At 40.8% G+C, this 25,391-nt stretch overlaps 1 protein-coding gene across 10 annotated transcripts in view; it reads left to right on the top strand.

Annotated features, from left to right (window-relative positions):
• SLC8A1 (solute carrier family 8 (sodium/calcium exchanger), member 1) overlaps nt 1–25,391 on the top strand; it is a 451,994-nt gene that overhangs the window by 246,113 nt on the left and 180,490 nt on the right. The window lies entirely within an intron of this gene.

Genomic DNA, 25,391 nt, shown 5'->3' on the forward strand with positions numbered 1-25,391 from the left:
CTTAATTAAAAAATACTTTATTGTTAAAAAATGCTAACCATTCAATAAGTCATAATATTTTTTGTTGATAGAGAGTCTTAACTTGATATGGATATCTGCTGGCTGACCAGGGTGATGGTTGTTGAAGCTTGGGGTGGGAGGAAGGAACCTCAACTTTGAAGTTATCCTTACCTTGAATGTTTCAGCTGAAGTAGAAGTAAAGGTCAGAAGGTAGGAGATGGGGGCGGGAGCATAAGTTTGGCCAAGTCGTAGCCTTCAAGACCAACTCATCCAGTCTATGGAGCCTCAATGAAGCCAGAACTTCCTTGGTAGAACTTTTGCAATTTCTCTTTTTCTTCAGCAGAATGTACCTTCCCTTTGAAACCAGTTAAAAAAAAAAAAATCCTTATCTTTGTGTCAGACTTTTTAATGACAGGTGGTTAGCTTTCCTAAAATGTGATTCTATTAAATAAAAACAAAGTAGATGAGGAGTTTATTTCCTGTGTGAAGCCGTAGGAACAATTCTTCATGGGTGTATGTGTTTGTTTTTCAGATGAAAATTCATGAAAACTCTGTCATGAATCCAGGCCCCATGGCAGGTTTATTTCCAGATGAGACTGCCTTGCCTTAAGCACCACATATGGTTTACAGAGGGTCTGCAGGGAACAGTGCGGGTGAGGACCGCGGAAGGGGGAAGCAGAAGTGGAAGCCAAAGGACCAGGGATTGCTTTTACACTTAAATCCGCTTCTCTTCCTTGTTGCTTCAGGCCACTGCCCATTGAAGTTTCATAACCTCAAGTGAACTCTTCCCCGTGAGCCCTGCAGGAACCATGACACATGTGGGGTTTGGCGTGCAGAGTAGTATCTGTAATGAGCAAGGGCCTTCTGTTTCCATCCTTTCTTTCTGCTCTCTAGAAGAGTGGTCCTCAACCTTTTTGGCATCAGGGACCAGTTTCCTGGAGGACAATTCTTCCATGGCTGGGATGGACTGAGGGGCAGAGGGGATGATTCAGGCGTTAAACCTAGCAATAGTAAGTGGAAGATGATGTTTTACTTGCCCTGCCTCTTACCTCCTGCTATGGGGCCTGGTTCCTAACAAGCTGGAAGCCCAAGGATTGGGGACCCTTTCTCTAGAGGGTCCAGCTCTTTTGCTACAGTCACACGGACTGTAGCCCACCAGTTTCCTCTGTTTGTGAGATTTCCCAAGCAGGAATACTGGTGTGGGTTGCCTTTTTCTTCTCCAGAGGATCTTCCAACCCAGAGATTGAACCCACATGTCCTGCATTAGCATGCAGGTTCTCACCACTGAGCCACTAGGGAAGCCCCTTGTATGTTATTACAAAATATTGGGTATAGTTACCTATGCTATACAGTAAGTTCTTATTAGTTATCTATTTTATATATAGTAATGTGTATATGTTAACCCCAACTTCCTAATTTATCTGTCCCCTACAACTCTTACCCCTTTGGAAATAAGTTCATTTGTATCTTTTTTAAAAATTTCACATATAAGCGATATTGGGCTTCCCTGGTGGCTCAGACAGTAAAGAATCTGCCTGCAATGCAGGAGACCTGAGTTCAATCCCTGGGTCAGGAAGAACCCCTGGAGAAGGGAATGGCAACCCATTCCAGTATTCTTGCCTGGAAAATTCCATGGATAGAGCCTGGCAGGCTATAGTCCATGGGGTCACAAAGAGTCAGACATGACTGAGCGACTAACACACACACATAAGCAATATTTTATGATATTTGTCTTTTTCTGTCTGGCTTACTTTACTTAGTATAATCTCTAGGTCCATCCACGGTGCTGCAAATATCATTATTTCATTCTTTTTTTTGTGGCTGAGCAATATTTCGTTGTGTGTGTGTTACACACACAATGGAATATATATATACACACACACACACATATATACATATATATACACATACATACACAAGTTTTCGTGAGACTCTATCACATACACATGTATACATACATACATGCACACAATGGAGTATATATGCTGTATGTGTGTATACACACACACCACATCTTTATCCATTCATCTGCTGACGGGTGTTTAGGTTGCTTTTATGTCTTGGCTATTATAAACAGTGCTACTGTGAACATTGTGGTGCAGGTATCTTTTTGAATTATAGTTTTCTCTGGATATATGCCCAGGAGTGGGATTGCTGGATCATATGGTAGCGGTATTTTTAGTTTTTAAAGGAACTTCCATACACTATTCTGTCTTGATAGGGGAAGAAAGTTCTGGATTAGAGTTCCACAGTGAGTCAATAAAGAGCAGGTGGGAGGAGAAGAGACAAGCTCGCATCCCCCCACTTGCCAGGATGGCTCGTCTCTATCAGTCCCTGCAGAGCCCCTATTCCAGTTTTCCATCCTTCAAGTCTCCATCTGTCATCCTTCCCTGTCCTTCCCTCCTGCCTTCATAACCCCATCATCTTGCAATAGTAAGTTGGAGCTAAAATACCCCTTATCCTTGCCATGTGCCCCCACGCATGGACAACCTTCCCCTGCCTGGTTGGCTGACACTCAGGAATAGGATTACCCTTTGCTGAGAGCTTCTGACCACTATCCCAGAAGCATCCTAGCTTTCCCAGCTTCCAAGATGCCTAGCATCCAAAATTTTGTTCCTCTTGGAACAATAGAGCATCCTTACTTTATAGCCCTAAGTCTCTGGTTCAGGAGGATTATTTATCATGTAAGCTTTTGTGAGTGGCTCACTCCTATTATTTTTCTGACAACATATGTAAACTGCTGCCAACTTACAAATGTGTTTTAGGAATGCAGGTATTTTATAGACTCTTGATCACTGGTAACTCAACCAACCACTTAATTCTGCACCTAAATAACTGTATTGCTCTGTAATTATTATATTTGTATTTGTCTTTTCTAGTCAAGTAGACACCACAATACAGCATATTATCATTTACTTTTGCCTCAAGGTGCTATTATATTTACTAACAGACCAGCTTATTTGAAAGCTTAGTATAACAGCATTTATTGAGCTTCAAATTATTTAAAATGCTTTTCTAGGAAATGTGGTGTGTATGTGTGATGCCTGTGTGGTGTGTGTGTGTGGTGTGTATGGTGTGTGTGTGTGGTGCATATGATGTGTGTGTTTTGGAAAGAGTGGAGAGTTAATGATCTATTACTTTTCTGGAAGAGGGTAGACATTACTTAAGGACCCTAGGAGGTCACTTTTTAAAGTCTGACTCCACGACAACCTGTTAGCGTGATTCCATCCTGTCTGCCATCACATCCACCTTTTGCGTCACTGGGCCTAAGTTGAAAGTGTAAAGAAGAATGCATGTACAGAGCTGGTTCAGTCATGATGTTGGTTAGACTAATTAAATACATATGACTCAGAAGAGAACATGAATCTATAGCACACGGAGTCATCAGTTGCCCCAAGTTCCACATTAATAGGTCCATGGTTGGTTGTTTTCAACTGGAAAGTTTTAGAAAAATTGTTCTGAATGGACATGATATAAACATAATGGTCCATCTTACCCCAGGACTGTACAGAAAGTCATCAGTGGAACTGAGACGTCAGTATAAATTGCCTAGGTTGGTACCTTAGCTCAGCTGCATTAGAAAATAAACTTCCTGTCTAATAGACTGCCCTTTAAGGGGATTTCCTTATAGGAAAGTATTTCCTCTTTTGCCCATCAAGGCTAATCCCCAATGAGTTCACTGGTCACAAAACCCTCTATAATCAATGATTGCATTTTAAAAAATGCTCATATATTGTTTCCAGCATGGTTACCTCCTCCAAATAAGCACACATAAGGTGATGGCAAACTACAGGAGATGTCACCTATCTTTCCTGTCCTGCTCTGAGTTTGCTTTTTAGATACCACGTAGAAGCATGGATCAGAAACAGAAAGAAGATGCCCCGCTATAAACCTAGGATTATTCCTATATTGAAGTCTCTTCTCTTTGAAGATAAAATGGAGTTTAAAAAATGGAATGAAAGAGCCCTCCTCTAGAAACTGCAGAAGACACCATTGTAGAGATTCCATTCATTCATTGGAGAGATATCTGTTAGCTACCATTGTCTACTATATGCCAGACACTATTCTAGGCATTGGGTACTGAGCAGTGAACAGCAAAGAGAACCAGCTCAGGGTTTAGTCTCTGGCTCTTAGAGAGCACTTTGGGGTCTCACATTATTCTCTTAGGGATTTTATGCAATATTACTACTGTCTCAAACATTGTTTTGGCATTTAATCTCCAATCAGAAGATTATATAAAAGATTTCAGGCAAAATATTCTATTATTAAAAACCATGAAGAAAAGTCAAATGAAACGTAAAAAATTCCACATCATGTTTTTGGTGCCTGGGGACCAAGAGGACTGGTTTTTATTCCTACCTCAACTGATTGGATTAACAAGCTATTTTGTTGTGAAAACTACATTGTGAATATCTAGTGAAGAGAAATGAACAAAATCAAAAGCACTGCAAGTACTCTTGACATGTATAAGCAAAATAGTTATACTTTGTTTAACTGAGAGTGATTATTTAAGTTGGCATACGAGGCTCAGAAGAGAAGCCAAATTATCTCATGTGCTAATACTGTGATCACCCTCTTTATAACATTGGGCTTCTCTACTGTTGGCATTCCCTGGGTTTAGATGAATCACACTCAACATTGATGGGATGACATAAAACTTAATTCTTAAACAAATTGTTATTATATTTTATTTCAGATAGAGGATATGAAATATTAAGCGACCTTTAAAAAAAAACTACAAAAAACTAGAAATCGACTCCTGAACCAAACCTCACAGTTAATGAGGCTATTCTTTTACACAATATTACTGAAAGTATGAATCTGTCATTATATAGAACTTTCCTCCTAGTTGGGCTTCCCAGGTGGCACAGTGGTAAAGAACCTGCCTGCTGATGCAAGAAATATGGGTTCGATCCCTGGTTTGGGAAGATCCCCTGGAGGAGAAAATGACAACCTACTCCAGTATTCTTGCCTGGAAAATTCCATGGACAGTGGAGCCTGGTAGGCTATATACTGTCCACGGGGTCACAAAGAGTTGGGCACAACTGAGGTTGCATGCTTGTTAATATGCTTTTCCTCCTACAGTTGTGAAAAAGTCAAAGAGAATGACCATCAGATGTATATTATAGTGGTTGAAAATACAGGCTTTGTGGGGAGGAAAGAATTGGAACATTGAGATTGACATATAAACACTTTTATGTAGAAAATAGATAACTAATAAGGAGATAACTAATAAGGACCTACTGTATAGCACAGGGAACTCTACTCAGTACTCTGTAGTGACCTGTATGAGAAAAGACACTAAAAAAGAGTGGATATACATATATGGATAACTGATTCACTTTGCTGTACACCTGAAACTAACACTATGTTTTGTGTTTTTTTAAATTTTATTTTATTTTTAAACTTTACAATATTGTATTAGTTTTGCCAAATATTGAAATGAATCCGCCACAGGTATACCTGTGTTCCCCATCCTGAACCCTCCTCCCTCCTCCCTCCCCATACCCTCCCTCTGGGTCGTCCCAGTGCACCAGCCCCAAGCATCCAGCATCGTGCATCGAACCTGGACTGGCAACTCGTTTCATACATGGTACTATACATATTTCAATGCCATTCTCTCAAATCTCCCCACCCTCTCCCTCTCCCACAGAGTCCATAAGACTGATCTATACATCAGTGTCTCTTTTGCTGTCTCGTACACAGAGTTATTGTTACCATCTTTCTAAATTCCATATGTATGCGTTAGTATACTGTATTGGTGTTTTTCTTTCTGGCTTACTTCACTCTGTATAATAGGCTCCAGTTTCATCTACCTCATTAGAACTGATTGAAATGTATTCTTTTTAATGGCTGAGTAATACTCCATTGTGTATATGTACCACAGCTTTCTTATCCATTCATCTGCTGATGGACATCTAGGTTGCTTCCATGTCCTGGCTATTATAAACAGTGCTGCGATGAACACTGGGGTACACGTGTCTCTTTCCCTTCTGGTTTCCTCAGTGTGTACCATTTCACACCAGCCAGAATGGCTGCGATCCAAAAGTCTACAAGCAATAAATGCTGGAGAGGGTGTGGAGAAAAGGGAACCCTCTTACACTGTTGGTGGGAATGCAAACTAGTACAGCCACTATGGAGAACAGTGTGGAGATTCCTTAAAAAACTGGAAATAGAACTGCCTTATGAAACTAACACTATGTTTTAAACCAGTTTAGTTCAGTCACTCAGTCGTGTCCAACTCTTTGTGACCCCATGAATTGCAGCACACCAGGCCTCCCTGTCCATCACCAACTCCCGCAGTTCACTCAAACTCATGTCCATCGAGTCAGTGATGCCATCCAGCCATCTCATCCTCTGTCGTCAACTTCTCCTCCTGCCCCCAATCCCTTCCAGCATCAGGGTCTTTTCCAATGAGTCAACTCTTCACATGAGGTGGCCAAAGTATTGGAGTTTCAGCTTTAGCATCAGTCCTTCCAAAGAACCCAGGGCTGATCTCCTTCAGAATGGACTGGTTGGATCTCCTTGCAGTCCAAGGGACTCTCAAGAGTCTTCTCCAACACCACAGTTCAAAAGCATCAATTCTTCGGTGCTCAGCTTTCTTCACAGTCCAACTCTCACATCTATACATGACCACTGGAAAAACCATGGCCTTAATTTAGTTTAAAAAATACAGGCTTTGGGATCAGACCTAGGCTCAAGATCCCCTTTTATCTCTTACCAGTTGTGAACATCTTGAGTTTCCATTTCATCATGTATGAAATTAAGATAATAAGACCCAATTCACAGAGTTGTAGATAAGGCCTTAATAAATGTCTCTTGAAGGAAAAAATTCTGCCATCTCTCTGTTCCTAAGGTCTGGTTGACCATTTTGCAAAGATGATTTTGTGTGCTGTTGTACTCTATGGCTTAGAAAGCTTATCATCTTGTTTCTACCTCTGACATTCTCTAGTTATAAAACAAGACTGTCAAAATACATGAAAGTAAGATTCAAGGACGGAGAAGGCAATGGCACCCCACTCCAGTACTCTTGCCTGGAAACTCCCATGGACAGAGGAGCCTGGTAGGCTGCAGTCCATGGGGTCACAGCCTGCCCATATGACCATGCATATTAACATGAAGCTTGCTCCTCTCCAGGGGTATGGGAATCTGCCCTTTTTAGCTCCTGAAGAATTGCCAGAAGCAGTCCTCTTGTGCTCAGCTGCATAGAGCAGCATGGGTCATTGGTGAGCAGTTATTGGCAGGGCTGCCATGCACTGGCCTAACTTCATGGGAAGTGAGATTGAGGAGCAAACTTCATTAACCATTTAGTATAAGACTAAGCAGCAATCCAAGAAAATGTAGAAAAGCGTATTTTTACCCAAACCATGCATACATATTTTTTCATTGAAATTTTTTGGGAAGATGGAAATAAGATTTATATGCAAACTTTATACATATACGAAATTTGTTTTTCAACTTCACCTCCCAAGGGTCTGGGCTTCGTATTTGCAGATATTCTACATTAGGGCCAAAGGCACTGCTTCTCTTAACCGCTGGAATTACACAATTACAAGCCTGATTTTCCTCGATTCTACCAAAATCCCTGGGTGAACAGCCATACATCTTTGCTTTTCAGGAAAAAAAAAAAAAGTGTGGGGGGGGGCAGGAAATAAAAAGGCTTTTGCTATTATTTTCTTTCTGCCTGACCACAGGTCTCTGTTTTCAAAACCTTCATCCCATCTTTAGTATCTATCGTTGGGAAGGCTGTTAAGGATACTCGGCTCTGCAAGTGTCACAATTTCATTCCTTTTTATGGCTGAGGACTATTCCATTGTATTTATGTACCACATCTTCTTTATCCATTACTTTGTTGATGGCCATTTAGGTTGCTTCTATTCCCTGGCTATTGTAAACAGTGCTGCAATGAACATTGAGGGGCATGTATCTTTCTGAATTATGTTTTACATAATGAAGTAATTCAGAAAGAGAAAATCAAATATCAAATATGAACACATATATGTGGAATCTAGAAAGATAGTATAGGTGATCTTATTTGTAAAGGAGGAATACAGACACAGACGTGGAGAATAATTGTACAGATACCAAGCAGGAAGGAGAGGTGGGATGAACTGGAAGACTGGAATAGATGTATATACTCTATTGATACTGTGTATAAAATAGATAACTAATGAGAAGCTACTGTATGTATAGCACAGGGTTCTGCTCAGTACTCTGTGATGACTTAAATGGGAGGGAAATCCAAAAAAGAGAGAATATATGTAAACATATAGCTGATTCACTTTTCTTTAAGGTAGAAACTAATACAACACTGTAAAACAACTACAATAAAAATTAGTTAAACATGAAAAATAAAATACACTTGGACATTCGTATTCTTCCATAGATAGGGTTGATCTGTGCGAGGCAGAAAGGACAACTGAAGTGAAACCCACACAAAGAACTGTGCTTTGATGTTTTCGGGGACTAGAGGTGAGAGGAAATGAAGCAACATCCAATTTTGCTCTTTGTGCTTTGCCTTTGTGTTTATATTCCTTTGTGATTTTGGAAAGTGCTGTCACAAGGGTGAGTGCTGGGAAGACGTAATCTTTCTCCAGGTCATTGGCACGTCATGGCTCTTGTGTAGGTGCCTCTGAAAGGGAGGTTCTGAATAAGCCCCTTGAAAATGGTCCCTGATGAACCATAACACTCTCCAGACAACTTAACACTCTCCCAGTAATTTGTTATTCTCTCTTGCAAGTTATTGCCTGTCAGAGATTCATATGTCTCACAATTTGTTTAACTTGTGTTTCAGCTTTATCAAAAAATAAAAGATAATGATAGCATCTTACTCTTACTATTACACCAGTATAACTGGATGTAAAGTGAAAATTGCTCTGTTGTGTCCAACTCTTTGTGACCCCATGGGCTATATAGTCCATGGAATTTTCCCAGCCAGAATACTGGAGTAAGGAGCCTTTCCCTTCTCCAGGGGATCTTCCCAACTAAGGGATCGAACCCAGGTCTCCTGCATTGCAGGCGGATTCTTTACCAGCTGAGCCACAAGGGAAGCCCGAATGCATAAGTCATGAAATCTGTAGACACTAACTTCATTATAAATTCACTTTCACATCCTGCTCCTCCCATTGGGAGTAGGGGGGAAGGAAAAAGTGTTTTGGATTTTATTTTATTTTTGTTTTGTTTTCACTGAATGGGCCAGTAGTTCTATCATGTTGCAAACTCACCAGTTCCTAGATTCTCTTGAGATCTGGCAGAAGAGTCAGCTTGATAAAGTAAAGCTAGTGGCTTGATAAAGAATCAAGGTGTTTTTGAGAATAAGTGAATGAGAGAGAAAACTAATGGAATCAGATCCATCCAGGGAAAACATTCAATGAGGCAAGACTGGTTGGATATAAACATACATCATCACTGTGTTGACAAAGTAATAAGGTTAACTGTAGGTTTTTCAAGATTTATGATGGTGGATGGGGGTGGGGGTGGCTTAAGGGAGTGGGAGGGCTGATGGGAAGTGTGTCTGCATCCGCTGGGCTTACACTGGATCAGATGTCAAGTTCCGCTTGCAGCCTGTGTTTGGATACTTTTAGTAACCTTTCTCTTTTACTGGGCAAGACTAGACACAGGGACATTGATGATCCTTTTAACAATTGCTGTCAAGGAACTGCAGTAAGAACAGTGTCTCACCCTTCCCTTAAAAGCTATGGCTTGTCTTCCTTGTGGTACTAGACCAAATTGAGGGACGACATGTGTGAAAATGAGACAGATGCATCTCACCTAGCGATACAGCTGGGCAAAGAAAGGGCTTTGGAGAGCAAAGTCTTTTAGCTTCCATTTGTAATCTTGGATAATAATAATAAGCCAGCCGTATGTATGGGTCTGAGTGCAGTAATGAATATACATATGCAGACTTCTAAACTAGATAGCCTTTGCATTTCAGTAAGCATTGTGCATGCTCTCAGTATGATACTTCATGTTCTGACTACTGTAGAGATACAGAAGTTTTTTTTTTACCTTTTTCCAGGTGTGAAAAGAAACTTAATCAGATAATGTAACATTCTGTTTTCAGTTTTCCATTCCATTCTTTTTTCTCCCAAATGTTGGTTATTTAGTCTTATTGTGTTTTGTACCTGGGATGAGAAAGCTGATTAGGGGAGCTTATCCCAGGTCAGAAATTATTCCCTATTATGACTCCAGTTTTTAGGATTTCCAGAAAGTTTTCCTTTCAGTTTTAGTTAAGTTTTCTAGCACACCGCTGAATTAGGTGAGGAAAATAAATGCTATAGAAGAAGGGAAAAGAAAGAAAAATGGGAAAGTGGCATTTTCCTGCATTTTATTATTTTGCTATTGGAAGGAGGCAAGAACGCTACAGCTGATGTAGCAGCTTTTGTCAACAAGCTGGGCTCTTCTGTTGGTGGAGCTGGGTGGAGGAGTTAGAAGCCAGGAGCTAATCCACTGTTGTCACACTTATTTATAAGAATAAACAGACTCCCATGAATCACCAGTTTTGAATATCCAATCAGGATGAATCCAGAATGGCTTTATTCCACCCAAGATTCAAGTGTAGATAAAACCACAAAAGTGCCAGGATGGGGAGTCACTTCCTGGGGATCATGGAACATTTACCTTTAATAACCATCATTAGCGGATTCCAGCTTACTCCCCTGTGAACTGCTGGTGAAATAATCGCCACTCTCTGCTCTACTTCTTTAAGGAAGAAATCCATTTGAGAAGGTGAGCTTTTCCCTTTCTAGAATTTCCCAGCTCCACATACTTAAAACTTTCCTTTGTAGATTGCTGAAAGAGAGCAGAGACCCCCTCAGGCTCAGAAATGAACCTCTTTCTCTGTTGGATCTGGTTTCTCTGTTGGACCTGGCCAAGGCCCAGGCCGAGCCAGGGAAGGGGGCTCTGTCTTCAGAGTGACCTTCACTAATGCTGTTTGGGACTCCAGAGACCTGAGACTGCTGCTTATAACTGTTCTCGGCAAGACCCTGGGTAGAAATCGCTATGAGGCATTTCTGTGTCTATAGCATCTTCCCACTTCAGCACTGAGAATACTGATCGACATGGATGCTTTTTCTGTTCTCACTACCTTTTGCAGAAACTTTGTAGAAGGCAGAACAGTTCCCATTCCTCATTCCAGCCATGCCATCCAAGAGCACATTTCCCAGACCCTTTTCCACATGACCACAAAAATGTCTTGGGGATCAGATTCTTTGAAAAGACAAGAAAATTTTCTCCAGCCCTGTCTCTGGGAATGGGGCCATGTTTGCAAAAAACAAAGGGCTCCCCTTGTGAGTGAGACGTTCGGTGAGTGTTTTGGTGAAGAATGTATTTCACAGATGACTCAAGTGAAATCTTACTAATTCATTTATTCTACTATGTGGTCAAGTTATAAGTGCAAGACAATGAATTGGCCTGCTTCAGGAGGTTACTGTCCACTGAGAGAGCCATGTAGATCCACAAACATATGCATAATATTCATGCTAACAAAAGTATAGACAACATAAGGTGCTATATATGAGATTAATTCTGTCTGAGAAATTGCAGATGCTTTTTTACCCATCTCTGCTTTTTCATAAATCTTTCCTCCTGTCTAGAGAACCTTTCCCTGGCTACCCTTCCAGAGCCTCAAAGATATCAGTCAGGTGTCACCTCTTCTCAGGATCCTGTCCTGATACTGTTGATCCTATTTGTTGCCTTGCCTTGACTTGTTCCTGTATTTTTCTTTACTACAGAGCTAATCACATCATATTTTAATGATTTGGTATTTGACTTCCTGACTAAAGTGTGAACTCCTGTAGGCAGAGATGAAATGTTCTATTTCAGCATTCCCAGTGTCTAGATGTTACTCTGTTTTCAAAAAGAGAGGATGAATAAATGAATGTCAAGTTAATTAAGCATGGTATTGCAGCTTTCGTGCTTATCAGAGTTTCAAGATTGAAGCCGAAGTGATATTTATGTTTTTTGACCATTGGCTTTTTTACATCAAGAAAGAGTAGTTATCTAAAAATGGAATCCATATTTCCATCTACTCATGTGAAAAATTCTCTGTGGAGCTTTACAGAAACGGATTTTTGTTGTTTTTCCACTAGAACAGATGTTTTATCCTGTGACTGGGAATGGTGAAACTACATTTCAGGGCTTTTGAGGAAGAGGAGATAACCTGCTCTTTTCTAATGTTTATTTCCTCAGGTTTTATCATCTTGAGATTTTTTTATAATAGCAGACATTCATATTTTAGAGTCATAGTTTAGTTGGGTTTACATTGTCAGAGTTCATGTCTGCTTTTGCAATTTATATGGACCAGAGGTAATCCTAAAAAGCTGCAATCAATATCTAAAAGACTGGGATTTTCCATTCTTCATTGTCCTTATCTAACGTTTCAATGCGGCATTAGTGCTTTTCATATCTTGCCATTCCAAAATGCTTTAAAAAAAAAAAAAAAAGAGTGAGTCCCATGATTTTAAATACCACATGGTGTATATTAAGAATTTATCAGAATGGAAAAGAGAGAAGGAATGGGTTTTTTTTTTAATCAAACATTTATATAGTGCTTTCTCTTTACTTTACATAATTCTAACATTTTTCAAATACAAAGGAGCTTAACATTTAAAACAATCCTATGATATTGTTGTTACCTGTCTGATAGATAAGGAAACTAGGGAACAAAATATTAATGTAGGCAGGTTGAAGAATAAGTAATCAAAGACTAAATAAACAACAGGAGGACCACAACTAGAGATTTCTAGTAATGTCTGCACATTGGAGGCAGAGCTGAGAAACAGAATGTATCATTTTCTTCACCCTGGTAATAGATTTTATTTTGTGTATCAGGGTACTTTATCACATTTTCAAAACTGATATGTTGACTTCTTCCCTTAAAAGAAGGACCAGAATACGGTTTCCAATCCACACTTAGGAAAAGAGGCATCAGACCCTATCAAACATGGAATCACATATAGCACTTCCAAAATCATGTCCACGTGCCTTGAAAGTTGGTATTTTACTCTATAAAGAGTTTTGCTTCATCCTTCCCAACATTAGTGTTTATTCCATTGAGTTTCAGATGTCACTGTGCCCCAAATTGGTATTATATCAATCTTTTCTTCTTATAGACTAAAGAAATTACCTATCCCTTTGTGTGTGTGTGTGTGTGTGTGTGTGTGTGTGTGTGTGCGTGCGTGCGTGCACTCAGTCGTGTCCAACTCTTTTGCAACCCCATGAACTGTAGCCTGCCAGGCTTCTCTGTGCATGGAATTCTCCGGGCAAGTATACTGGAGTGCATTGCCATTTCCTTCTCCAGGAGCTCTCCCCAACCCAGGGATCAAACCCGCATTTCCTAGCGGTAGTTTCTTTGCCCCTGCGTCACCTGGGAAACCCATCCCCTATCTTAGTTTAAGTCATTTTTTCTCCGCTTCTGGCAGTTGCCTTTTTGTCTGAGTCATTTTATATTTCCCCAGCTTTCGACAAAGTCACTTATTTTAATAAAAACCTGTATTATTGCTAAATTGTCCAAGTGCCCTGTGAATGCTTGAATGCCATGAGGCTACAGTGCAGTGTAAAGGAGCCAGAAAATTGCTAGTTGAAGGAAATGCTGTCTAAAATGAGAGTGAAATTAATAGCATTCCCTGGAGGGTCAACTCTTGGACTCTCCGTGATTCTTGGGCACAAAGAGACAACAGCTGTAACCCGCTCGTAAATAGCTCTGGACCACACATTTCAAAATGTCTGCATCAGTGGGAAAAACAGTTGTGATTCTTAAAATTACAGACTTGATTCAGAGTTTGGGCCTTGTAAAATAATCAAGCTGTCACGTCTTAAAAAAGTCTGAGATCAAATATAAAATTCCATGGCTCTGGAGTAACCATTAAGACTCAGAGCAACCAATATTTAAGCATCTGGGCTTTGAAGACAAGTCAAAAAAATGTAGAAGAAATCATTGCAAAATAAGATGGGGGAAAAAAACTGTAAAAAATGAATATTGATTAAATTGTATGAGATCTTTAAGAGCTCAGATGTCAGGTAGGGCACTCTATTTTCTTATATAGGCATTAGTTACAGAATAAGAGCTAGATATGCAGAAAAAAAGAGATAAAGGGCCGCCTTGTCATTGAGTCCAGGCATTCTATCAGTGTGTGCCTCATAAGAAAATAAAGAGAAACCAAAGTGCCCTTAATCTTCAGATCTCACCCTCTAATACTTAAGTATATTGCTGTGTCGACATTTCACACTGGATACTGTTTTTGCATGTATGAACGAATAATACACAAAGTCCACTCTAACTTCACACCATCACTTTGTGATGCCTTTGTTTTCCGAGATCCAAGTGAATAAATTATAGAGTTAATGGCTGCTATAAAATAACCACTGTGTATTTTCCAAAGACACACACCAGTGATTTATGGGCAAGAGAATAAAAAACAAGAACTTGTTAAATCACTTCAGGAAACACTGAGGTACCTGCAGATTGCCTCGGTAAATTCCTGCTCCATCATGTGAACAGGTAAGTTTCCGTGCCTTGGTTTCCCTGTCTGTACCATGGGGATCATAATATAGCTGCCTTATGAGTTGGCATTAGAATTAAATATGTTAATATATATAATGTTGATAAGTATTTAGGACAATGCCCAGCACATAGCAAGCAACTATATGCATATTTATTGTTGTTCTTATTTTTAGTTTTTTAAATTTATCCGTGCAGTCAAACACTAAGTAGTGTTGATTTTATAGCCGCTAATTTTTGCCATGTGTTCACAATATTTCAGACGCTGTGCTAAGAACTTATCAGTGATTATTTCATTTAATTTTTGACAACATCATAAGGTAGCTATGATTACTATCCCTCTTTTAAAGATGAGAAAACTGAGGGACAGACAATGTAACTTGTCAGAGTAATAAAGTTAGTGAGTGGTAGAACCAGAATATGCCAATATATGATATTATTGTCATCAGCATAAACCAGATATATTTTTATTACATTAACTTCCTCTTCCTATATCCTTGCCCCTTATACTGTGATCCTATAGTTCCCATAGTAGGACTTGGTCATCAGTTTTTAATTTACCTATGACATTATTTTTAGTTGAATAATTCTGCTAGGTAGAATCTCTGTGTCCTATTTTAGACTTTTCTTACCTAGGTCATTTAACTGAAAGTAACCTTTCTAAGCTGAACCACCACAAAAAATTAAGTTTCCCCCCTAATTCCCAAGGTAAGCCAATGTCAAGAATAAATTCTCTGATATGAGTCATTTTAACCCTGGGAAATGCCTTGTATAGGTGTCAACAGAGCTGAGGAATAAAGAGATTCTTCCAACCTGGAATGAAGATGTCCAATAAAAACAGTAGCCTCTTTAAAATGCCTTTTGAAATATTAAAGAATTAGTAGTTTCCTAGAATTATCAACACCCTGAATAAGACAAAGGAAGAAGAATGCTATCCTTCACCACACCCCTCCCCGAATATTTTATGTCATCCACTCTGCCAGCCTTGGTATGATTAGAAATCACTGGATTGCTTGGATAGCAGAGTCTCTGTCCTTGAAAACTACAGTGTCCATGAGGAAAGACTGAGCAGGGCATCTTTCTTTTGTTGGCTAGAGAATAATGCATTCGAATAGATATTCTCAGAAATGAAGAAAATGCATCAAATCTGTTTAAGGCTCTTTTGTTTTCTACCATTGTTCTCATTCAGCCTTAGAGATTCAGATGGAAATAAAATCCCGGGGCTTGTTTCCTTAGTCCTTGCCACATACTGAAACAATTTAACTGACTTTTTTTTTTTTTTTTTATGAAGACATCTGTTTAAGGAACATATAGTCATAAAGAGAGGCAATGAGTCCGATTGCCCTCTGCCCTCTCCTCTGGCTCTGGCTTTATAACTAATGCAGGACAGGGAGAGATGGCAAAGCAGCTATTTATTAGCTCCTAAACTCACACTTGCCAAACTGTTGCTTAATTTGCCAATATAAAGGCATCAAACTGCCAATAGTTAGACTGGGAGATTTCACGTGTTGGATTTTTACGACTAGCCATATACATCTGTGAACAAGTTCACGTATAAACATCTCGGGCTCAGTCAACTCTCAGAATGGATTACAAGAGCTATGACAAATGAACCTATCAGTCTGCTGGTACCATGATATGTGTAGAGATCCACCCTGGGGGTTCACCTTCCATATCTTGAGTGAGGTAACCATCCTGAAGAGACATTAGTGAGTCTCCCTCTGTACCTCGCCCCCAACACCTTCCAGGCTGACCTCCCCACAGAGCATCCAGACTTATTGGACAGGCTCAAGGCCCTGCCTTATTAGAGTATTTCAAGCACCTTGCATATCATTATCCCATGTGACTCTCCCAAAGCTCCTTGAGGTAGGCAGTTCTAGGATCCTGCCTCTCACTGTGACTATTATGTTCCCTTAAGTGGATATCTTTAAAGCCAGGGGATATCAGACACCAGAGGACTATGGCTTACTCAAGCTTACTAAAGGGCCAAGTAAAAGAGAAAATCCTCAAACCTGGGCCTTCTGGCTTTTAAGTTCAAATTGTCCTTCCAGGCAACCTGCTTCCACTGATGAAATCAGGCTCTGCCCAAAGCCACAGAGAATATGTTGCTTTTGCAGATTAACCTTAATTTTTTCTATAGGTAGAGTGGTTCATTTGCAAAAACTATTACACTTATTCAACATTTGAGTGATGTTTATATCCAAGCAAACTCTGTGGATCCTTCACGTAAGACAGTTTCCTCCTTTATTCACATGATAATGATTTGAATCTCATAGGCCCTCTGTTCAGTAGGTAGTTCATGATGAGAACTAGAGACTTAACAACAATAGTATTTACAAGGTTTTCAGTCTTCTCTCTGTACTGCTGTTGTTTGTCCCAGGATAACAGAAGCTATATAGTACAGTAGTTTTGATCCAATTTCAAAGTGTTTTAATTAGAGAACACAAGTATATACTCCTTATTCCATACATATAAAATAAGTGAGAATTGGAAAATTTAACCATTCATCCAATATTTTGATACTAACTTGATTAATCTTAAAATCTTAGATTAAATAAAAATGTTTCAAATTTGCACTTGTGCAGTAGAAAAAGGAATGAATTCATATATTTATGGTCTACCGACTGCTTATGTCAAATAGACACTTGTTGCCATTGTGATTTTGTCTCTCTATGGGGCCTCAATTTAACATAAGGGAAGAACCAAGTGGGTGATGCACAGCACAGCTTCAACCCCTGTCCATTGACAGAACCTTCTGGGAGCCAGTCTTCATTTGTAACAACCATGTTCTAAGTAGAGGCACTTTGAGTTTTATAAGCATTTGTTCTTTTCTCTGGGGATACATAGTCATTTATAGTCATATAGATTTTAGTCATTTATAATGATTTAGGTGGCTATATAGCATTTGATTTACTGTCAGTGATGAAATTAGTTTTCCAATGAAAATAGCAAGAATATCTATATCTGGATTTGCTACAACACAAATAAAAGCTGCTGGTATGCTTGTATCATTACCTAATCTTTCCCAAAGCTTATATTCCTGAGCATTGATGTCAAATGATCAAGAAAGTTTCACATCTCTTGTTCACTTCCACCCACATAGAGTTGAATGATCTCTGCACCAGTCTTATTTTCAGAACTGCCCCACTCCATGGCCTTTGACCTGGCTGTGGTTGGAAAGTCTTGGGACACAAATTCCATTGCCCTTTGGTATTGGGCTGGACAGCCAGGCTCTGCTGTTACTAGTTTATTTTTAATCCTAGAAAGTATGTGCTTGTTTCCACAATGAGCAGATGTGGGTAAATCAATATGCCGGGCTAGTAGCATGGTTAGATGTGGTGCCCAGGTGTCCTGGGTTGAAGACAAGTATGAGAATGTCTTCCTGGGAGGCAAACAGCTGGACAGCTGCAGCGCCCAGTGTATGTCATTCAGAAGGGCTGCTCCATATCTTCCTGTGGCCCTCTGACCCCTGACTATTCAGTGAAGGAAATGAGCAACTGGGACAGAATGGTCTAGAAGCAACGATATGATGCCTTCTTTATACAGGAGCAGAGAGCTGAAGGGTGGGGACATCAGAGAAGGCATGGCCTCATGCCTAAGTACCAACATCCAGCAGTTCCTGGGAGTCCCAAGAAGTAGGACCCCCTCTCAGTGTTCTAAGACAGGAGACTGACAGTCCAACGGCTCTAAAATGAAGAGAGGCACATGGTATTAACTATTTCTTTTTCTTCATCCTCATCCCCGTTGCTAGGCAAGTACCTTTAAGTGATTCACTTATCAGGAATTTCGCCCCATCCTGAGGCATTGAACCAGAGAGAGGAAAAGTTCAGAGTAACCTCAAAATACCATAATATCACTTAACCTTATTTAGCAAATTGCTGAGTACTGAGCCTCACTTTCAAAGTATAGGGTTATGCTTTGCCCTTATTAAGGCTAATAAATAGCATCTAATTTTGGACACCCTATTGAGTACTTAGGGACTTTCCATATTGCTTATACTTTAAGTGAAGTTCCTGACACACAGCTTTTTTCCCCCACAAATCGGTGAGCAGGACCAGGATTTGTGCACCTTATGGAGCTTTTTCTTGGCTTATCCATTCACAGGAAGTATCTCCATAGACTTCTTAATTGCTAAGAGTGTTTGCAATGTGTGCATCTTCCCACAGGGAGCCCAAACTAACTCTGCATCACACATCTTATAGTACATGCAGGGCGCGTGTCAGTGCTCTATCTGATTTGCTATAGGCAGTGGTAGCAGAGTGAGCTCAAGGGTGAAATTAGCTCAGGCTAATTTAGAAACATTTATTTAGCATATGTTCTCTAAGTAAAACATAAAATTGCAAGCACAATGGTGAACAAGAAGTAGAAAATATTAAAATGCTGCTGCCCGGTATACTGCCACCTAGGCTAGGATGGGGATTAGGTTTGCAGGCTTACTCTAATTTGGCTGGGGGGTCAGCTAGTGTGACTTCTATGCCCATGTCTAGAAGTTTGCAGAGGTACGGTGACCTTACCCAGTACATAGGGAACAGACTCTGCTGGTACTGAGACCATGTCTCCTGACTCCTCCATCATGGAAAGCCTTTGAGTGTTTAGGGAGCTTCTGTTATTATGTGAAGATGCTTGCATCTTTGTAAATTAACTCAAATGAGAAAAGGAAGGTGTCGGATTAGAGGTGGGAATCTGTGTAGAAACTTCCTACCCCTTATCTGCTTCTCATGATTGCCACTAGCAGAAGGAACCTCCCAAACTGATGTTCTCATTTCAGGTACAGGGACCTATTATGGATCTACGTTAGGTGCTCAATTAAATATGTGTTGATTGAATCAGATCAGGGGAGAGCCATGAGATGGAAATGGAAATTGAAAAATAAACTTTGGGCATTATTAAAAGTGGACTCTGGATAGGAAAACCAATCAATCAGTGGGACATTGGAAGGAAAAGGAAAGAGTGTGTCTCTCTTTTTCACTGCTGCATCACAGCATCTCCTATAAGTTGGTAGTCGACAAATGTATGTTGAATTAAATCTTTATTTACCACACAGATATTTAATGTGTAAGGCGCTGTTCTTGCTGCTGCTAAGTCACTTCAGTCGTGTCCGACTCTGTGCGACCCCATAGATGGCAGCCCACCAGGCTCCCCCATCCCTGGGATTTTCCAGGCAAGAACACTGGAGTGGGTTGCCATTTCCTTCTCCAATGCATGAAAGTGAAAAGTGTAAGTGAAGTCGCTCAGTCATGTCCAACCCTCAGCAACCCCATGGACTGCAGCCTTCCAGGCTCCTCCATCCATGGGATTTTCCAGGCAAGAGTACTGGAGTGGGGTGCCATTGCCTTCTCCACTGGGAATTCCCTGGCCTCAGGTAACTTCTGCATTCTAATGGGAGAAACAAATAATCAACAAGAAAACAAATGCAATATCAGGTAGTGTCAATTGTTAAGTCGTGTCTGACTGTGACCCCATGGACTGCAGCACACCAGGCTTCCCTGCCCTTCACCATCTCCCAGAGTTCACTCAGACTGATGTCTGTTGAGTCGTTTGAGTCGATAATGCCATCCAACCATCTCATCCTCTGTCACTCCCTTCTCCTCCTGCCTTCAATCAGGTAGTGATAAGGAACTTGAAAAATAAATATATACATAAGGGGATGGAGAATGAAAAAGTGCTTGATATTGTAGTGAGATAGGTCAGAAATGATCTCTAAGGAGATGATATTTCATTTGAGAAAGAGAGGAGGAAAGACATCATACAAAGATCTAGAGTCAGCTTTCCAGGTACAACCAAAGCCCAGGAAAGAGCTGGCCAGGGGAGCTTGAGGAACAGAGAGAGGCAGTGTTTCTGGTGCCCAGTGACCTTGGGGAGGAAGCTGAGGGTAGATTAGAAAAGAGTCCTAGGCCAGGCCAGGGAGGGCTCTGTCAGCTATGGCAAGGGGCTTTGGTGGCTTGTTCTAAGTATGAGAGAAAGACATTAAAGGATTTTGAACATGGGAGTGACATGACTGGGTGTGAACATAGGATTGACATGACTGTGTTTTTAAAAATTACTCTGAGTGCTCTGTGGCAAGTTAGCCTGAGGCAGGGCAGGTTTGGGTATAGGGCCTTAGGGCACCAGTGAGGAAGGACGAGTGTATAATTCAAGCAAGAGAGGATGTGCCGTAATGTTGATGGCACCAATGAAAGTGATAAAGGAAAGGGGCGCTTTAAGACAGAAGGAAGTAATGCCATTTGCAGCGACGTAGATGGACCTAGAGGTGTCACACTGAGTAAAGTAAGTCAGACAGAGGAAGTGAGATATCGTATGACATCCCTTATATATGGAGTCTAAAAAGAAATTGTACAAATGAGCTCGCACCCAAAACAGAAACAGACGGACTTTGAGAACGAGCTTGTGGTTGCCAGTGGGAAAGGGTGGAGGGGAGGGGATAGTTAGGGAGTTTGGGAGAGACATGTACACACAGCTATACTTAAAATGGATAACCAACAAGGACCTTCTGTATAGCACATGGAACTCTGCTCAATGTTATGTGGCAGCTTGGATGTGAGGGGATTTGGGGGGAGAATGGATACATGCTGAGTCCTTTCTGTGATAGTTCTAAAACTATCACAACTTTGTTAATTGGCTATACCCTAAGGGGAAAAAAAAAATAAAGTTCCTAGGATAAATACTTAAAAAAAAAAAAAAACCAGCCTGAGGGAATTCCGTGGTGGTCCAGTGGTTAGGACTCTCTGCTTTCACTACCGAGGGTGTGGGTTCAATCCCCAGTTGGGAGCTAAGGTCCTGCAGCCTGCGCAACACAGCCAAAAAAGAATAGAAAACCAGCCTAAACTATATGCTTAAAAGATCCTGGAAAGATAGCCCCAACCCTAAGGCCCATAAGGATAGCCTCCTCCTAGCTTCCTACCTAGGTGCCTTTGAACCTCTGGGAACCTACCTCTTACCCTGTGTGGTCAGCAGAATAATGCCCCCCTCCTTTCCCATGTGTGTGTGTGTGTGCATGCACACACACACACACAACCTGTCTATTCACATGGGCCCTTAAAAGCAAAGACACTTTGCTGTCTGGAGTCAGAGGCAGATGTGACTATGGAAGAATAGAGGGATGCTACATTGCTGACATTGAAGACAGAGGAAGGGGCTATGAGCTGAGGAGTATGGGTGGACTCTGGAAGGTGGAAAAGGCAACAGAACAGATTCGCCCTTGGTGCCTTTGGATAGGAACACAGCCCTGCTGACAGTTTGATTTTGGTGAGAGAGCAGTGTAGGATTTCCTACCTACAGAAATAAGTACCCTCTGGCCCTCAGGCTCCCTTATAATCAGTAGCTTTCTGCTCCCATGCTTGACAGAGCTCAAGTTCATATTCAGACTGAGCTCAATATATCCTCTTCTTGCTTTAAAATTTCTCATGTGGTTCTATAGCATCTCTCATATTATATTGGATTGGCCAAAATTTCCATTTGGGTTTTTCATAACATCATATAGAAAAACCCGAACAATCTTTTTTGGCTAAGCCGGTAGAAACAGTCAATAATAGAACTGAGTTCTTTGAGGCTTGTGAAGGCTCACGCTCCTTTTATGTGAAGTGCCCTGATTCTCTTCGTGGTCACAGACCCATTGTCCTCGTGGTTTTCACAGGCACTTGAGTGTCTGCAAGCCTCGAGGACATCCTGAGTTCCCATTTGAAGCTTTTGTGCTCTCCAAATTGTGTTTCTTAATCGCATGCTGCTCCTTAAACAGCAAGTGAGGTTATTTTGGAGTTGAAGTGTGTTATTTGGGGAGGTTAATAGTTTGAAACAACTTTATTCTGTACTTCTGTCTTTAGGGGATGATTTGCTTTATGTGTTTCCTTGCTACTGAAACTCCTTTTCCTTTAAGTTTGCACTCTCTCTGACCTCTCTTGGTTCCGGGGCTGTCACTCACCAAGGGAGTGACTCACCAAGGAGAGAGGAGCCCTCTCAGGGCTTTGGGGTTTGTTGATATAATGGAATAGTTTCCAGAATGTAGTTTACCAACTGTGACCTATTTTTTTGCCCTTATACATGTGCATAGGAATCCAGATGGTTTGATTAAATATAGCCTCTCCTGGCTCTAAAGGGAACACTTTTCAGCGTGAAGTATAGAGAATTAACCACATGATTCCCATTAACATTAATGGCGGGGGGGTACCAAGGCATTCCCCGTACTCTGAGCTGCAAAGACAACCCTAACGTTTGCTAAAGGGACAGTTCTATTTGTAGACCATCTAGCTAATAGTGTTGTGCCAGTGCATGAAAAATTTCTTGCCCCGAGAATGTACATTTAGAGGCACATGAACCAGTACAGCATTTCTCAAACTTTAGTTTGTGTTAAGGACTATTTATTGACTTGCTAAAGATGGAGATTCCTGGGCCTGTTTTTTAGGAATCCCACCTTAGTGAGTCTGGGGCAGGCCCCAGGAAATTTCATCGTTAGCATCCATAGCATATGCACCATGGCCTGGAATTTGGGATAAGTAATTTCTTCTTTCTTAATTTTTTTTTGAAGTATAGTTATATTAGTTTCTAGTGTACAGCAAGTGATTCAGTTATACAAATATATATGTATATTCTTTTTCCTATTCTTTTATATACAGGTCATTACAAGATATTGAACATAGTTCCCTGTGCTATATGCTATATTAGGATCTTGTTGTTTATCTCTTTTATATGTAGTAGTTTACACCTGATTATCCCAAACTCCTAAGTGATCCCTCCCTTCCCTCTTTCCCCTTTGGTAACCACAAGTCTGTTTTCTGTCTGTGAGTCTGTTTCTGTTTTGTAAATAAAGTTATTTGTATCACATTTTAGATTCCACGTATAAGAGAGATTGTATTTCCTAACTTTTGATTACTCATTTGATTATAAGCCCAACTCTTTGTGACCCCATGGACTATACACTCCATGGAATTCTCTAGGCCAGAATACTGAAGTGGGTTCCTTTCCCTTCTCCAGGGGATCTTCCCAACCCAGGGATCGAACCCAGGTCTCCTGCATTGCAGGCAGGTTCTTTACCGGCTGAGCCACAAGGGAAGCTGGACTTTCACTTGATTATAAGACTGTTAATGTCAGCATGATGAGTTCATTTTCAGGATTTGATGTAATAAAAGATCACCCACCACAATTCCCTAATTTCGTTTCTCTTCCCCCTCCCATCCTATTGACCGAGAGATAAGCGCTCAGTGGGGAAGGTAAGCTGTCACTCACGAGTTTCTCATGCCTTCCTGCTGACCGGTCCCAGGACACTCATAGGACACAGTGTGAGAGAGCCCTGATTATCACAGAGGAGGGAATCACTGTAGGAGAGTCCCCGTGTGCTGGACACATGCCTGAAACTCACTGAAGCTGTCTATTCTCCTATAATATAAGAAAAAGTTTCTACTTTTAGAGTTGTTAGAATTCAAAATATGATTCATGAAGTGCCTAGCACAACCTGCCCCATAGTCGGTACTTAATTAATGCATGTACTATGCATTTCTATCATTTTTTTCTCATTTATTCATTCAGTAAAAAGTTGCTGAATACCTTCTGCACCCCAGGTACCACAATGGCTGCTGCAACACAGCCAAGTACATGCTCCCCACTATCATAGCACTTGCAGCTGAGAGGGGCCAAGCAGACAATTACAATACAGTGTGTTGAGAATTTAGTGTCTTTCTCTGGATTGGTGTTCTTAGAGACAACCACAGGACTTAAGAAGAAAGGCTTCATACACAGAATAGTTGCATGACAGGAAAATGTTAAAAAAATAGTCATCTGTCTGTGTGACAAGCCCACTGCATTAGTCAATGTGATTAACTTTCTGGGATAGCAGTCCATATATTCTTCCTGCCTTCTTCCTTCCACTTCCATCACTTACAAAGGATAAGGATTATGGGTGAAGTTATCTGGAGACATAAGACTCATCTAGTGACTCAGCAAACACAGTCTTTTACTTGCAAGGGAAGGATCCAGAATCTTGTTAACACATCAGCAAAGCTGTTACTCTTTTGTTTTCTTGTTTTATGTTCCAGTTAATAATTGCAAGAGTTCAATAGTTGATGGTTGTAGAAGAATCCTCTTATTTTTACTCTATCTTAAGCAGGTTTACCCACTTTTTACAGAGCAAACCTAATGAAGTGGGCTTCCCAAAGTTTGCTAATAAGTGATGAACTTGATACACAAAAAAGCTACAAACAGGAAAGGAAAGCCCTCAGCCTCTGCCCTTTGCTTATATATGTTTTACTTCCAGGAGGGCTTAATGAATAACTTGTATTGACAGGATGTCACTTCAGTCGTGTCCGACTCTGTGCGACCCCATAGATGATAGCCCACCGAACTCCCGCATCCCTGGGATTCTCCAGGCAAGAATACTGGAGTGGGTTGCCATTTCCTTCTCCAATTGACAGCATCAGATCAGATCAGATCTGATTAGTTGTGTCCAACTCTTTGCGACGCCATGAATCGCAGCACGCCAGGCCTCCCTGTCCATCACCAACTCCTGGAGTTCACTCAGACTCATGTCCATCGAGTCAGTGATGCTATCCAGCCATCTCATCCTCTGTCATCCCCTTCTCCTCCTGCCCCCAATCCCTCCCAGCATCAGAGTCTTTTCCAATGAGCCAAGTCTTCACATGAGGTGCCAAAGTACTGGAGTTTCAGCTTTAGCATCATTCCTTCCAAAGAAATCCCAGGGCTGATCTCCTTTAGAATGGACTGGTTGGATCTCCTTGCAGTCCAAGGAACTCTCAAGAGTCTCCTCCAACACCACAGTTCAAAATCATCAATTCTTTGGCACTCAGCCTTCTTCACAGGCCAACTCTCACATCCATAAATGACCACAGGAAAAACCATAGCCTTGACTAGACGAACCTTTGTTGGCAAAGTAATGTCTCTGCTT

The sequence above is a fragment of the Bison bison genome, unplaced genomic scaffold (assembly GCF_000754665.1).
Source record: "Bison bison bison isolate TAMUID 2011002044 unplaced genomic scaffold, Bison_UMD1.0 scf7180017864366, whole genome shotgun sequence".
NCBI lineage: Eukaryota > Metazoa > Chordata > Mammalia > Artiodactyla > Bovidae > Bison > Bison bison.